The following is a 14,591-nucleotide window of genomic DNA, read 5'->3' on the forward strand; positions in this document are numbered from 1 at the left end:
CGGCGATGTGAGTGTTGTTATGATATGCGTGGAAAGCATATGTACACCGTGTGTTTGAGTAGATATCGTCAGGAAATGAAAAGTCTACATCGGGGTGGTTGGCATACATGGTCATTGCTGGTTTGGCACAGACTGGTATGGTTTGCCAAAAGGAACGCCTTATATACTATTTGATTTGCATGCATTTGCATCTCAATAAGTCTCGCTGTCTTCAAATCGCGACTAGACAATGGTAGTTGAGACACATTTGTCACACCTCGTTTGTCTGGTCGGCACCTTTGGTAAAACATGCCGTTTATATTCGACGTGACTTTAAACATGTCATACATACGTTGAACTAATTCCCGTAACAAACTTCAGAAGAATAAAAAAAAGCAACAATGGAATTCATGATGTTATTTCATGTTTTGTTGAGGGGGAAAAACATTCGCCATGACTTGTGTTTAATATTGACAAATACATTGAATAAATAAAACCACCATATTTACAAACACGTCCATACAGTTATACACACATTGTTTGTTTTATTTTATTTATAAATAAATAAGCGTCATTTGAGATTATACACCGAAATTTAATGTAAACACATTTTGTGTTCAAATTACTTGTACCGATTACAACTCCAGTGTCCAATAATATATAGACATATTAAACGACATACAATTACTTTCGTGTTCCTAAATGCATTCCCAAAATGTTCAAAAATAACTTTATGTTATCCGACACCGGAACGTTGGGAAACAAATACGAAACCCTTAGACAACAATTACACAGCACAGACTGGTGTAATCACATAGTTAGTAGCGACGCAAGACTCTGAATGTCACACTTTGCCGACAGACAGAAATACCGACATTTCACAAGCTGTTAATAACACATGAACATTATAATCAGCTGTGAAAATTCTAGAACATGGCCAGACAAAAATTAAACGTGTTCTGTACTTTAGAACAATTTAATGTTAACTAAAATTAGAGTCAGTCGTTCAAGATAATTGTTAGGCAATATGATCAACGCTATTACTCTGCTGCCACCAACGATCAAAAACTGCAAATGTCTGGCGTTTGTGTTGGGCTCGGGTTAGACTGTAGGGTGACGGTCGATTCGTCCCAAATCACATTCGTCCCACAGGTCGATTCATCTCAAGTCGATTCGTCCCACAAGTTGATTCGTCCCAAAGTCGATTCGTCCCACAAGTTGATTCGTCAGATTTTAAGGTTAGCCCACTACTAACTCGCCAAATAAGCACAAAAATCCAAACAACGAACGAGTTATTAGTTAATATTAAATACAAATACACCGTACACGCAACGTGGAGTTATTAGTTAGCGTGTCAGTAACAGTTGGCATAGAAATTGACCCTGCTCAAGATCGTAATGCTGACCACAAATTAAAAAAAAAATGGACGAATGTGAATTGGGACGAATGTGAAATGGGACGAATGTGAATTGGGACGAATCGACTTGTGGGACGAATGTGAATTGGGACGAATTGACTGTGAATCAGACTGTAGACAGTCCTAATTTGTTAGTATACTAAATCGGCGTAAGTCTTGAGGACTGTCGACAGTCTAGGCTCGGGTATCTGGCTAGCGTATTTTCTGGCCCTGTCCTTTGAATACTCAATCTTGGGATTATATATGAAATCTATTTGCCTTCTTCGTGAGTGAATCGCCGTTCCGGGATTTCGGGTAGACAAATAGCGTATAATGTATTTCATAAAAAAACACATCACGCGGTACTTGTACCATGACAAGTTATATCCGACAGTGTCTCCCAAGGTCGCGCGTCAGACAACGATTTACTAAACACAGTACACTGACAATGTCAATGGTTGCTCATAGGTTGATGTAGAAGTCTGACACCTCGGTCTGTTTTGGACCCTCTGCTACGACTGTACTTTCTAACCAAATAATCAATCAGAAATACAATGAATGATGTCAATTGTTTTTGAGTTCTGTTTAGTTCCACACATTTGTGTATAAATAAACCACCAGTCAACTTGAAGTTTTAAAATGTTGAAATCGTAGCAGCACGATATACTAAGCAGTCACAAATGCTCGACACCAACCCATTATGAGCTTCGAGAATTGTTATATTCCGTGCCTGAATAATTACTGAAATAGACACTATTCTAAAATTAATCATATTTAGTGTCTTCGAAAATACATGTGCACATTAATTTAACGACGTTGTTTTTTACACGATATGGTGTTGCTACCGTGTCACTTATGATGTTACAATGTGCGAGTCATTAACAGTTCGTTGACATCATAATCAGTCGGAACCTTTGATGACACGGCGAGACGTTCAGCGTCTTGCACCCAACAATTAGCTATCTCTGGTCTGGTCTGTACTAATATTTTGCAATGACCGTCGACGGATTTCCCTACGTTTGGCACGTGTGTTTAATCTGAAGATTCACATGACTTGATTCACCCATTTAATCTATTGAATAAAACGTGAATATTGTGAGCTGTATGCTGACTAATATATACATGTATATATATATATTTACAGGTAGTATTGTGAAGTGTAACGAGTGTTATCTATGTATATGTTATAAGATTTTTATATTATTGTTATATATCTCGTTAAAACATTTTATATCGATGAAATGGTAATCTTATGACTGAGTCTCATGATGTTTTTTTTCGTTATAAATTGCAAGAATTTCCCACCGTTTCACCTTTTACGCAAACTGTCCCGCTACTAAGTACACTTTTCCCATATCCCTGGGCATTGGAAACGTTGGGATCACTCGTCTTGGTATATATGCGCGTACGTGAAACAATTTTGTACAACGCTCTCTGAATGTATAACCATTAGTAAATAGGCAGTATCGCTCAAAATACAATGACGCGATGCGAAGCATATGACGGGAACTATGAAATTGACAGGCGATAATGTTGTCATGGCAAAGTTAATACATAACACATGGCCTCGCAAATGACGAATGATGCAGTGAGCCACCAGAAATGCCGTGAATAGCAATCCAGAATAGCGGAAGTCGGGCCATTTTTTCAGATTAATATTATATGCGAATACTTCGTCAGTTTATTGGTAATGTATGTCTCGTTCGAGAAAGTAGCGAATCTTTTGGCAGTAAAACTCGCCACGGAGCTTGTACTGGAAGTATCGCCACGTACCCGCACGCACAGTACACCACATGGCAATCGGGGACTTCGCTTTTGTTAACCACTGATAAATATAATAATAAATAAATATTGACATGACTTTTCTCACCCGGATTAGCACCAACTGCTCTGGGATTGTTGACAACATTTAGCCGATTAACTTCGGAGCGGCTCGATTTCACCATGGGCGTACTAGAGATGGACGCTGCACGGTGATTCACACCTGATAAGACACATTGTCTTTCTATTGTACTCCTCTTAAATTTATGAATAGGCAGACGTACTTTCATCTTGGCTGAGTTGCCGCCCGATCTTAGTTTTGCTTTTTCACGACAAGATTCGAATCTTTAATTTTATATTATATTGGGTCAAAAAAATACAGACCTTGCCCGTGAGCTGGTGCAATGTTAAGTTGTAAATCAAGGGTTTAACGCAGATCCGTATGTTCTAGGCAAGTTTACGAGCATGTTTGTACAGATCTTCTGCATTTGTTAACAATTTTAATTTAATATTGCCAGTAAACCCGGTGTGAGCGGATGACGATTTTTTTATCCGATGTTCAAGTCGAGTGAAATTTCCAGATGGCACAAAGCTCAACATTTTCGGAAAAGTTCGGCCGCCGTAATTCGATGTTAAACATGGACTTCTTTTCTAGTACGTCCATGATTTCACCTTCTAAGCAAAACAAAAACCCTGTCAGTTGTCCTTTTACAATTTTTACTTCCTGTATTAATTACATGCTTATTATCATCGCACTGTTTATGTTTTCGAACTGAACACACCGACCGTTTTTCTTTTCTCATTTCGCATGTACACCACTACGTTCACATACATATTCATGATGAATGTAGCGCCCTCCTGCGACTGCATATTTCTGAAAATAGAAAATTCGACTATTTCACGTGGAGTGTGTGCGCGTGATAGAAAACAGCAATAATAAATTATTTCAAAAGTGGGCCGAGTAAACATTGGTAAATGATTAGGCCGTTTAAACAAAGACACTATTTCCTAGTGCAGAAACTATTGTCAATATTAGAATGAGCTGAAACTATTTTAGGATATATCAAAGCTATGGACTATCAAATATATCACAACTGAACATGTCATCGCAGAGTAAATATTTAATAAGAAGTGTGTATAAGACAATATACAATGTAGGACTCAAGCAGGTGACATGACCCAATAGATTCACAGTCACCACGGCCGAATAAACCGCACACACATGCCATTCAAATTCCAAAACAGAATAAAATGATAAAATAAAATAGAGATAATATTGGAAAATATTGCAGGTATAGGACAATAAACACCAGAATGCCACAGTGTGTGATCTTTATGGGTGACGATGACCCAATTGTTGCCGGGATGACAATGTGGATTATCTGTACTTTATTTCCATCAGTTGTCTTACTTGTCTACATTTCTCTGACCTCTACAGAAACAGTGTATTGTTTGTTGGTGATTTTTTCTCAGAAAAAGCCGTGGCACAAGCCGTGCCCCGTCAACGTCTTTATCTTCGCCAGATGATGATCGATGGTTGTGAATAGCATTGGGGCGATGCTGTGGTATGCATATGGTTAGCATACGTACGCCGTGTGTTTGAGTAGGTAACGTCAGAAAATAATGAGTTGAAATCGGTGTGATTGACATGGTCATTGCTGGGGTAGACTGGCCTGGGGTTTGCCGAAACGTAAAGCTTTGCACATACTATTGAAAGGGCAAGTCTCGTCTCATTGTCATCAAGTGGAAGGCATTGACACATCCGGTGTCCAGACGATAAGTCCGACATTCAAGTGACAAATAAAACAAAACGTCCCCGTCCTGATCGGCCATACTCCATTAAAATCTTTTCATTACGGTTAATTGCATCTCGTCGTCATGTATATGACTACAATGCTAATATTATGAACGTTACAAGAACGCCATATTTCTCATTATTTAGTACGTTGTAAGTACGGCTTAACTATGGTATGTACATTTGCTAATGCTTTGTACGCTTCAAGTAAGCGTATTTTTGTTAATTTAATAATATTTTTTGGAGATCGTAGTAAATATGTTATTAGTAAAAAATGTATTCAAACCTTACTTGAAACGTACGAATTAAAACCAAATTCATAAAATTATGCCATTCTTGTAAACGCACGAGGTATCAGTAAATAAATACAAATACGCACGAGTTATTAGTAAATAAATATAAGTACGTCGTGCAACGTGCAACGAGTTAAAATCAATATATACATATTCATAACTACAGGAACTCAATTGCTGAGATATGAAACATGTTTGTGACCGAACCATCTGTGGTCGAAACTTCCGGGTTGGCGAATGTCGGCCGACGGAAACTTCCCACATTCGCATACACGCAACGCTAGAATTACTAGTAAATCGATATATTGTAAAATATGTGACTGTCATCTTTCCCGATTTATAGTAGTATTAAAATGTGCAACGTTCAAATTAAAACAAAGAGGTGAGTGGACACAGTGAATAAAGATATTCATTTAATTTCATAGAAAGTCTAATATCGTTATTTAACTGTTTGCTCAATAATAACATAGTAATTGTCCGATTCGAAGGTCACTTATCACGATTGATCTCAGTGGCTTGTCTTTAGTAAAACAAGAACGACAAATTTCACATTTTCAAGCATTTTCAAATCATATTTAGTCGAACCAAGCACCAGGAAGTTGCGGGTGGTTCAGGCTGTAGAAGATCGTAGGCATTTTTGACGGATAATAACCGTGAAAGACCCCAAATTTGGGCAAAGATACAGACAGTTCACACGGAGTAATTATACATAGTGCGGGACAACTGTAATTGTGTGTCAGACTTCAAGTTAGAAGAGTCTGATCATTATAACCGATAAACATGTTCTAGTTTCCTGGTATGGGGGGCAATCGGGTCAACCATATGATGTGATTATGTAACACTCTAACTATGACTCGCTCAACGACGGTGGATGGGTTCGGATGTCTGATAGCTATTTTATTTTATACCCTTGCAACATATGTCAACCCCGTCCGCGAAATAACAACAACCAACAACTTGGGACATTCAAGCACACTGGTATCTAGAACTTATACACGGTTTGACAGGTCTACATGTAGACGGGGAGAAATCTAGAACATTATTGACGACTAATTGAGGTGCAAGACCGGGAATGTCTAACACATTGGCACAGTAGAAATGGCATAGGCAATAATAATGTCGAACTGTCTAGTTGCAAGAAATTACCCTGCAAATACAAACAAGGACTGCATTTCTTTTTACCAATCATGGTGTTGATTATTTAGACTCTCTTAATAAACATTTACGGACGTTTCATCCATTTATATTATTTACTACATGTACTACATCAATATCACAAAAGTCGTGCATAACACGCACGACGTATAAATTGCTTATTAATGAACAAATAAACCGTACTTTATTAGTAATTATATTATACCAGTACATTGATGGTGTAAACCCATCGATTTGATTGGTCCAAAAAAAAAATGCACATGCAATTAATTGTACTAGTATATTGGCTGATAATGCACGGCGAAACCAAGTGGCCCTGGAACATGAATTGACTACAGGTTTAATACGGAAATACATAAAACCGGTAGTATTTGATTTTTAGGGAAATGTTGTGGTTGAATTTTGAAAAAAGAATACCGAATTAAAACATCTTAACAATTATACAGCCATAATATTGCTTTTTGTTAATGGCGGGATCCAAGTTGTGAGCGTCGGTCGTTGGGTGATCGTTGTTCGCTACACAAACCTAAACCACCGTCCCCCAACGCAGTGAGGTGCCTGAGCGAACGCCAGAATGCCACCAATAACAACCGGTGTCCCGAAGCGGCGTTTGAATTCATGTCATGAACACGGCAAAACACATAATTCGACGACGATATATGATACTGTAATTCTCCACTATGGGTAAATAAATTACAGGAGATGATGACATGTAATTTCGAAAGCTGCAGATTTGTGCCGAGTTTACACCAACCACTGTATTATAGAGCGACGGCGTGCAAAGTCTTTCTTTCAGAACAAAGAAAAAAAAATTGTCAGACATACTGTCACAAAACTTTGGTTATACCAAAGATGTATCCAGTACGGATGTCGGGACTGGGGTCGCCGTGCCGGTCGCCGTACATGATACACCGCGTCCCGCCGCGTCTCAAACTTCGGTCGAACCATGTACCGCTGAACGTCAATATCCACAATTATAAGTAGTATGATATGCCACAAAACTGGTTTATTTCACTACTGCACTTTTAATGGGCAAATTACAATCCAAATTTTACAAAAACCGGAATGAAAACGTGAAAACACTATTGTTTTAATGATCCAAACTGTACACGATTTTTTTTATTATCAGTGGGATGATATAATGCGACGTACCGTAACATGGGACGATTATTTTTATTATCAGTGGGATTGATATAATGCGACGTACCGTAACATTGGACTATGTCGTTGCGGTTCAGATGGGCGCATATTCTGACGCAACCTATTCGCTGCCCGGATAGGGTTTAGTGGTATCAGTTGGCTGTATGCGGGTGCAGCCGGGCGTCACGTTTTACGGTAACTTCTTCAACAATGTCCGCAACAGAGCGAAAGATATTGTCTCGGGCAACCGTTGTTTTAATTCGCATTCCAACGCCTGGCAGTGATTGGTGATTATGGTCAGGCAAACCTTTCGTTAATGTTGTTCCGTTTTGTAGAACCGTTGCCGTACATGTTAACCGTTTGCTTCTTACACTACATCGCCAAGTAATGTTTCCATAAGTTGCTGTTTGGTATTCTTCGCATTGTACGATTAACCAAGACTGTCGACTAGCATTGCCTTCCCCTGCCTAGAAGCGCTCGGTATGACATCATACGTAACGTCTACTTCCCCGACCTGAGGCGGCAAGTTCGGGAGTGTGTCATCTACCAGTGTATTTTCGAGTACATTCGGGTGAACGTCAATTTAGTCGTCGATATTGAATGAGAAATCTCCAATACTCATACGATGACCACTATTAATACTTCCTGAAGCGTCGGATTGCATAGTTGGACCGTCAGATGGAGTAATTGGCGACGCATCAGCGCCATCAACATCCATAAGATGGTTACCGTCCACACTTTCTGATGCCCCTGGCTGTACCGTTAGTAGGCCATCAGAAATTGTTGAAGCCTCACCAATATTTGTTGGTGCCGGGCACGCAGCACAATGCCACAATTCAAGATCCTTATCACCCCGGGTGATAGCACGATACATTTCCCTTGTTATATCGGTGTCGCATGTACGATGTTGCCATCTACTACAATTATCGCATTGAATAGCCTCCTGTCTAGGTCTTACATTCGTCCTACAAACAACGCATGGGTACGCTGCGATATTCTGAGCCATGACTGATACTAATTTTTTAACGGGACGATGCGATACAGATTATCAGTGGGACTGATATAACGATTTTAACGTAAAAAGGCTGTTATAAAATATCAGTGGAACTGATATAAGACAATGCGACACAGATTATCAGTGGGACTGATATAACGATTTTAACGTAAGGAGGCTGTTATAAAATATCAGTGGAACTGATATGAGACGATGCGATACAGGTTATCAGTTGGACTGATATAACGATTTTAACGTAAAGAGGCTGATATAAAATATCAGTGGGACTGATATGAGACGATGCGATACAGATTATTAGTGGGACTGACATAACGATTTTAACGTAAAGAGGCTATTATAAAATATCAGTAGGACTGATATGAGACGATGCGATACAGATTATTAGTGGGACTGACATAACGATTTTAACGTAAAGAGGCTGTTATAAAATATCAGTAGGACTGATATGAGACGATGCGATACAGATTATTAGTGGGACTGACATAACGATTTTAACGTAAAGAGGCTGTTATAAAATATCAGTGGGACTGATACGTTCTCACTTCTAATCAAGTTGTTAACATCTTCTTTTAGTCGTGATTTTTTTTCTGCCGCAAACAGATAGGTCATTGTTTGTAATTTAGCGTATACAGTACAATAAGTCGAGCATTTAACATGGCGTCAAAGTGGGTCATCTCGCTACATTGTTACATTTCGACTTCTGTTCTTAAATTATTCACAAAAATGCGGACCCTGAGCGGAACTGAAATGTATTGATCAACAACCCGAAGCACAACGTGCAAAGAAACAGTTAATTTGTTTATTTACTGATAGTCCAATAAAACTATTTTTTCCGCCCACATAAACTGCTACATTCTTTTCCTCTGTCGATTAACGTTATTAATTCATTACGCGACAAACCTCAAATGTGCCATCGAACCCTGACTGAAACGGATTGTATTAGATGTGTATTCAAGTTATCTATCTATGGTCCACACAGGCCCACCTGCACAATCACCTGGGCCATATGGTGTTTAGTGCAAAGACGGCGGCGAGTAAATGAAAAAAAAACATCTGTTGCATTGTGTAAAATATGGTATTAAATCGTGAAAATGCCCTGCAAAAGACGAAAAATAAGTTGTTAAACAAGATAGTCAAACATTCGTTGGACATTTAATATATTAATGTCGAGAAACTGTTCAGCTGGAACCTAATTTATTATGGATTTCCAGAGCGCTACATTGGAAAACTAACTTAGGACCCCATGTACAGTGCTGTGCCACAATCAGGACGAATACTAACCTTAGTTTACGGATCGAATCATAGTCGTGACAATGGCGACCGCGATGACAAGTGAAATGTAATACGTGACCAAATATACATCACAGCTAAACGTCAATGCAAAAGTATGAGAAGCAAACAGTCAATATAATGTGACGTTTCCACTTACTCATTGCTCAGAACAGTATTACCTGGCGGGCTCCTCTCCGCCTCACAGAGTCTCCGAGTCAGTCCTGTATGCTCGTCTTAAAACGCGATCCCATGCGGTAATTAAAATATAGCGTGAAGAATCGTTCGCCACCCTTTATGTTCAGGACACATACCAACCTTTAGTATAGTAGTTACGACTGCTGCCTGATTTTACAAGGTGCGTGATGTTTACCTATTGTGTCCTCCTGTTCGGCACTCACCATTATTCTGCTCGAGTTACCGTGTACGTAACAGCCGCGCTGGGAGAAGCGAACTTGTCTTCTCCGGTCAGCGAGATTACTAGGGTCAATACAGCAAATTATTAAACCTTAAGTAAGGAACAATCAATATTATTGGTCAAAACGGTCACATGAATGTTGGATAAATATTGATAGGGGCCTCTCCTTGCGTCTTTCTTTCTTTTGGTGTCATTTTGTGTACTTCTGGCCTCTGACGTCATAACATCCGGGACACTTTGATTGTTGCAGACGATAAAATGATGGATCACACTTCCAATAATAACCAGTTTGACCTCGCCTACTGACCAGTTCTCTTTCGGGATAATAAAACAGCTATTGTCATTGACTTCGGCCAATATTAAGAACGATAGTCTCCGAGAGCGTTTCCTGTAAATGTTGGAAAGCGAAAGAACGAAACGGCGGAATATGATAAAAAAGTGTTTTGTGCTGACGTTATGATATAAAGGCCAAACAAACTTATGTTGCCCTCAAGTCGGAAAATTGAATCGGTCGGATTTTTTCGTGAAAACTAAGGGTATCGTAAAAAGCCGAGGTATATGGGAAAAAACGCGACCCGATATTTTATATTTTTCGGTCGGTCGCTGAGGGCAAAAAACTCTTTTTTTTTGCCGGATATACTTTCTTACGCAAAACACTGGTCAAGGTGAATTATTTAAATAAGACGCAGTGGCGACAGCAACGGGGGTGGGCAGAGGGGCGACCGCCGGTTTCAAGCTGAACCCCAATTTCCCCCTCACAATGTTGGAAATAGCGTTTCAGAAGGTCTAGATTTCCAGATCTCGCCCATAAAACATTTCGTGCAGCTTCTGAGAGAACTCGGATTCAGAAAATATGACCGGAGTCCAAAATTTGAGATGGATATTAAGCAATTTAGGTCTGGAGCATATCAGAAGCGCCAACGGGAATTAAAAAAAACACACAAAAAAACAACAACAAAAACACTGCAGTCCGGAATGCCACCAAGGAATTGGGGTAATTTCCCGCAATATTAGTGATTTTAGAATCCCGGGCAAAAATTATAATTTAAAGTGATGAACTATTATACAGGTTTCAAGTGCAACCGTGTCTTAGATCAAAGTCGCTAACAACTAACCTATCTAACCGCTGGGCTGAATCAATGCTATTGTCATGAATTTGTTTTCGCGTATCTGTTAACCGACTTAATTAACTGATTATTAGCGAATTGCTGTGTTATGTCTGTCATCGTGTAGGCCTATTTGAAGTTTTGGACGGAACTTGGCTCAGTGATTTGGAACTAATTACCAGATAACCACCGCTTTTTAGACTACTCATTCTGACAGTTTATATTCATAGTTATTAATGTAGTGAACGATTAATCAAAAGATATGACGTATTCAGTACTTAGTGTGATTGGCTTTATGATTGAAGTTTACGCCTTAGAGTCTTTTTACTGCTTTGTAATTGGTTAGAGTTTTGAAAATGAATAAAGAGAGTTTGAGTTGGTCTTGGCGAATACTCCACGACAGACGCAGTCCGAGAGAGTCCAGGGGCGAGCCTTGAGGCAGTCCTGGAGAGTCTTGGGCTAGCCTTGGGTTAGCCTTGTGAGAGTCTTGGGGACTTTTACCCAGGGCGCTGTTTCTTATAGAGTGCTCCAAAAGATCGACTAAGACGAGAGTTGAAACGTATTTCGTTGTGTGTGCCTTATTTGACTGTAAAGTTAAAGTGACTTTCCCGATCCCGTACCTCAAGGGGACGAGATATAGAGACGAGACGAGATCCCCCTGACAAGTGTGGAGACCCAGAGAGAAAGAGATTTTACCCCTGATACTATCACCAAAAACCCATGGAAGAATTGGCTAAAATCGTTTTTTTTTTCGCTCGGAAAGGCATTCGCGTGTTGCCTTAAATAACGTGTTGGGGTTGTAACTGCCGTCACTGGAATCTTACCGATAACTATTTAGTCGCAATTTCCGTAGCTACCGCTGTGGTAATTCAGAAAACTGTAACATTTGAAACGTTCGTCATCGATATTCACGTGCATTAAATTGCGTTTTTTGGAGTCCCTCAAATTTCTATCAACGACTGTTCATGCACAGGGATCCCAGGGACTATGATCAACCTATGAGCGCGGGGGGGGGGGGTATCGGCTGGTAACTAGTGTAATAAATAGACAAGGGATGAAGGCTCCAGCGAGCTAATATTTTTTATAAACTGTAAAATAACAGACAAACAGAATGAAAAATAAAATCTGTAAAAAATACCAGGTTGAAGAATATTAATTGCTCTTTCAAACTTCAGCAAAGCTTTACCCATATGTTACCGATATCTGCAGAATAAATCAAGAAAACTACACAAGTTGACTCCATTTAAGGTAGAGATGCAGTTTATTTGGCTTGCTTTTTAATTGAGTAATTAGACAATGAAGATGGTATTATATATCCAACATGTTATATATTTTCTGAAAGCTTATTATACAAACTTTGTAAAACTTGTCTTTATTTTAAATATCCAGAATGCGTTTTTGATTTTGGGTCAAAAATATGCTTTTTTGGACAAAAGTGGTTTAAAAAAAATAGCTTAAAAACTTCAAGTCCGTTTGTGGGTAAAATTACATCACTGGATACCTTGGTATACTACTAATTCAAATGCGTCCACTCATCTCTCTAACGGCTTTCAAAGTCGCACAGCATTACCTCAAAGTTCACTCTTTTCTATTTTTGCATAATTTATATATCCATGTTAATTGCGGACTTGTTATTTTTGTTCCACTTGCTGTAATAAACTGTCCGGACGCATTTTGAAGGGGGAACACCTTGTCAATAATGTGTGAAAATTTCGAGGCAAATGGCCAAAGCGTCTATCAGCTATTTTAATTTAAAACCCAAGAATTCACCAAAAATAGAAGACGAGAAAAAGGCTAATTTGCATATTTGCGCGTTAAACCGGGAATTACTGCTTTGTCATACTTTGTCATATTTTCTAGACTATTGAAAATGAAAGTTAACGTATAGACATAGACATTTTATGTAAAATCGTTGGACCAGAACAACTACTCTTGAATATATAATTCAGAAACACGTCATTCATACCAGTGTTTTGATGGGGTCGGTAAAAACACGTGTCAATGCCCAGTAAATATGGCGTCATCTCATGAATTATTAAACAGGGGGCGGTCCTAGGAAGGTGACCTTTTATCATGATCAAAACATCATGGCTTCTCTTCGATGTATTTTCAATAAAAAGTCTACGAGTATTTCAGAGCCTATGGTTTACCGTGAAGAGTACAAAGTGGGATATTAAATTATTTATCCTTGATGATTTTTATGTAGTATTGAGAACCAACTCCAGGAAGCGAACGCACAATAATGAATAATCGCGTAATCCTACAATCGAAACTCGAGGCACAGAAGTTTTGTTGATCGTTTCCAATCCCATTTTTCCCACTGCAACATATTTGTTAAAAGTGATATTTGAATTCTGTTCGATTTTTAAGGAGGCATTTATATATTTTTTTCCGATTTTGGCAACGCCTTATTCTGGGATTTTCTAAGACAGTCGCAGACAATCAGCGCACGGATGTACGTACAAAACATGCTGTTGTACTACTGGCGACGGTCGCCTGCAAGAAGAGAGCTCCAGCTCCTAACGTAAAAGTTTTAAAATTTTGACCGGTTTTAAATAATTAGTGTTGGAAATCTGACATGTTTTAAGAGTGCAAAATTAAGGTGCATTTTCGAGCGGTCGAATTTTTCTGAATAGAAATCTGCAAATGAAAAAAATAGGAGTGCTAAACAGTGTGCTTCGTTAGTTTAAAAAAAATGGAATGTCCGTCAAATTGACGTAAACTTCCCCATTTTTCACGGAAAAAGCAAAGGTCGTGGCCGAGTTGCAGGCTAAAAAACTCAAAAATCAAAACAAAATCATCAATCAGTAAGTATTATGACAAGGAATACAAAACATCAGACGCGGAGAAGCGGTCAGCGCGTCAAAAGAGTTGTTACCGTAATGTATCAAGTTACCTCTCTCTGATTTATTTTTCATTGAAATTATTTGGTTGTTTTCAATTAATTTTAGCGTACCTCTGCAATTTATTTTAGCATTGTCAGCTTCATTGAATTAAACGGAGTTCGTCCGGTTGCAAACAAAGCTGTCTCGCACCACCTAGCAAAACTTGCGAATGATCGAAGTACAGGTACCCATTGGACAAAAGATACACAAAAGTTTGTATCTCCCCGACCCAGTGCAATATATCCGGTTAGAATCAAAGCTCACGTGCCCCTTATTTGAGGGACCACATTCTGCCGTAAATTCGGGATGGGATTTAAAAAAAAAAATGGGACTTTTAAGGTGTATTTTGACGTCATTTTCTAAGTTTTACCGTAGTCAT

The sequence above is a fragment of the Saccoglossus kowalevskii genome, chromosome 4 (assembly GCF_978046115.1).
Source record: "Saccoglossus kowalevskii chromosome 4, keSacKowa6.1, whole genome shotgun sequence".
NCBI classification, from domain to species: Eukaryota; Metazoa; Hemichordata; class Enteropneusta; family Harrimaniidae; genus Saccoglossus; species Saccoglossus kowalevskii.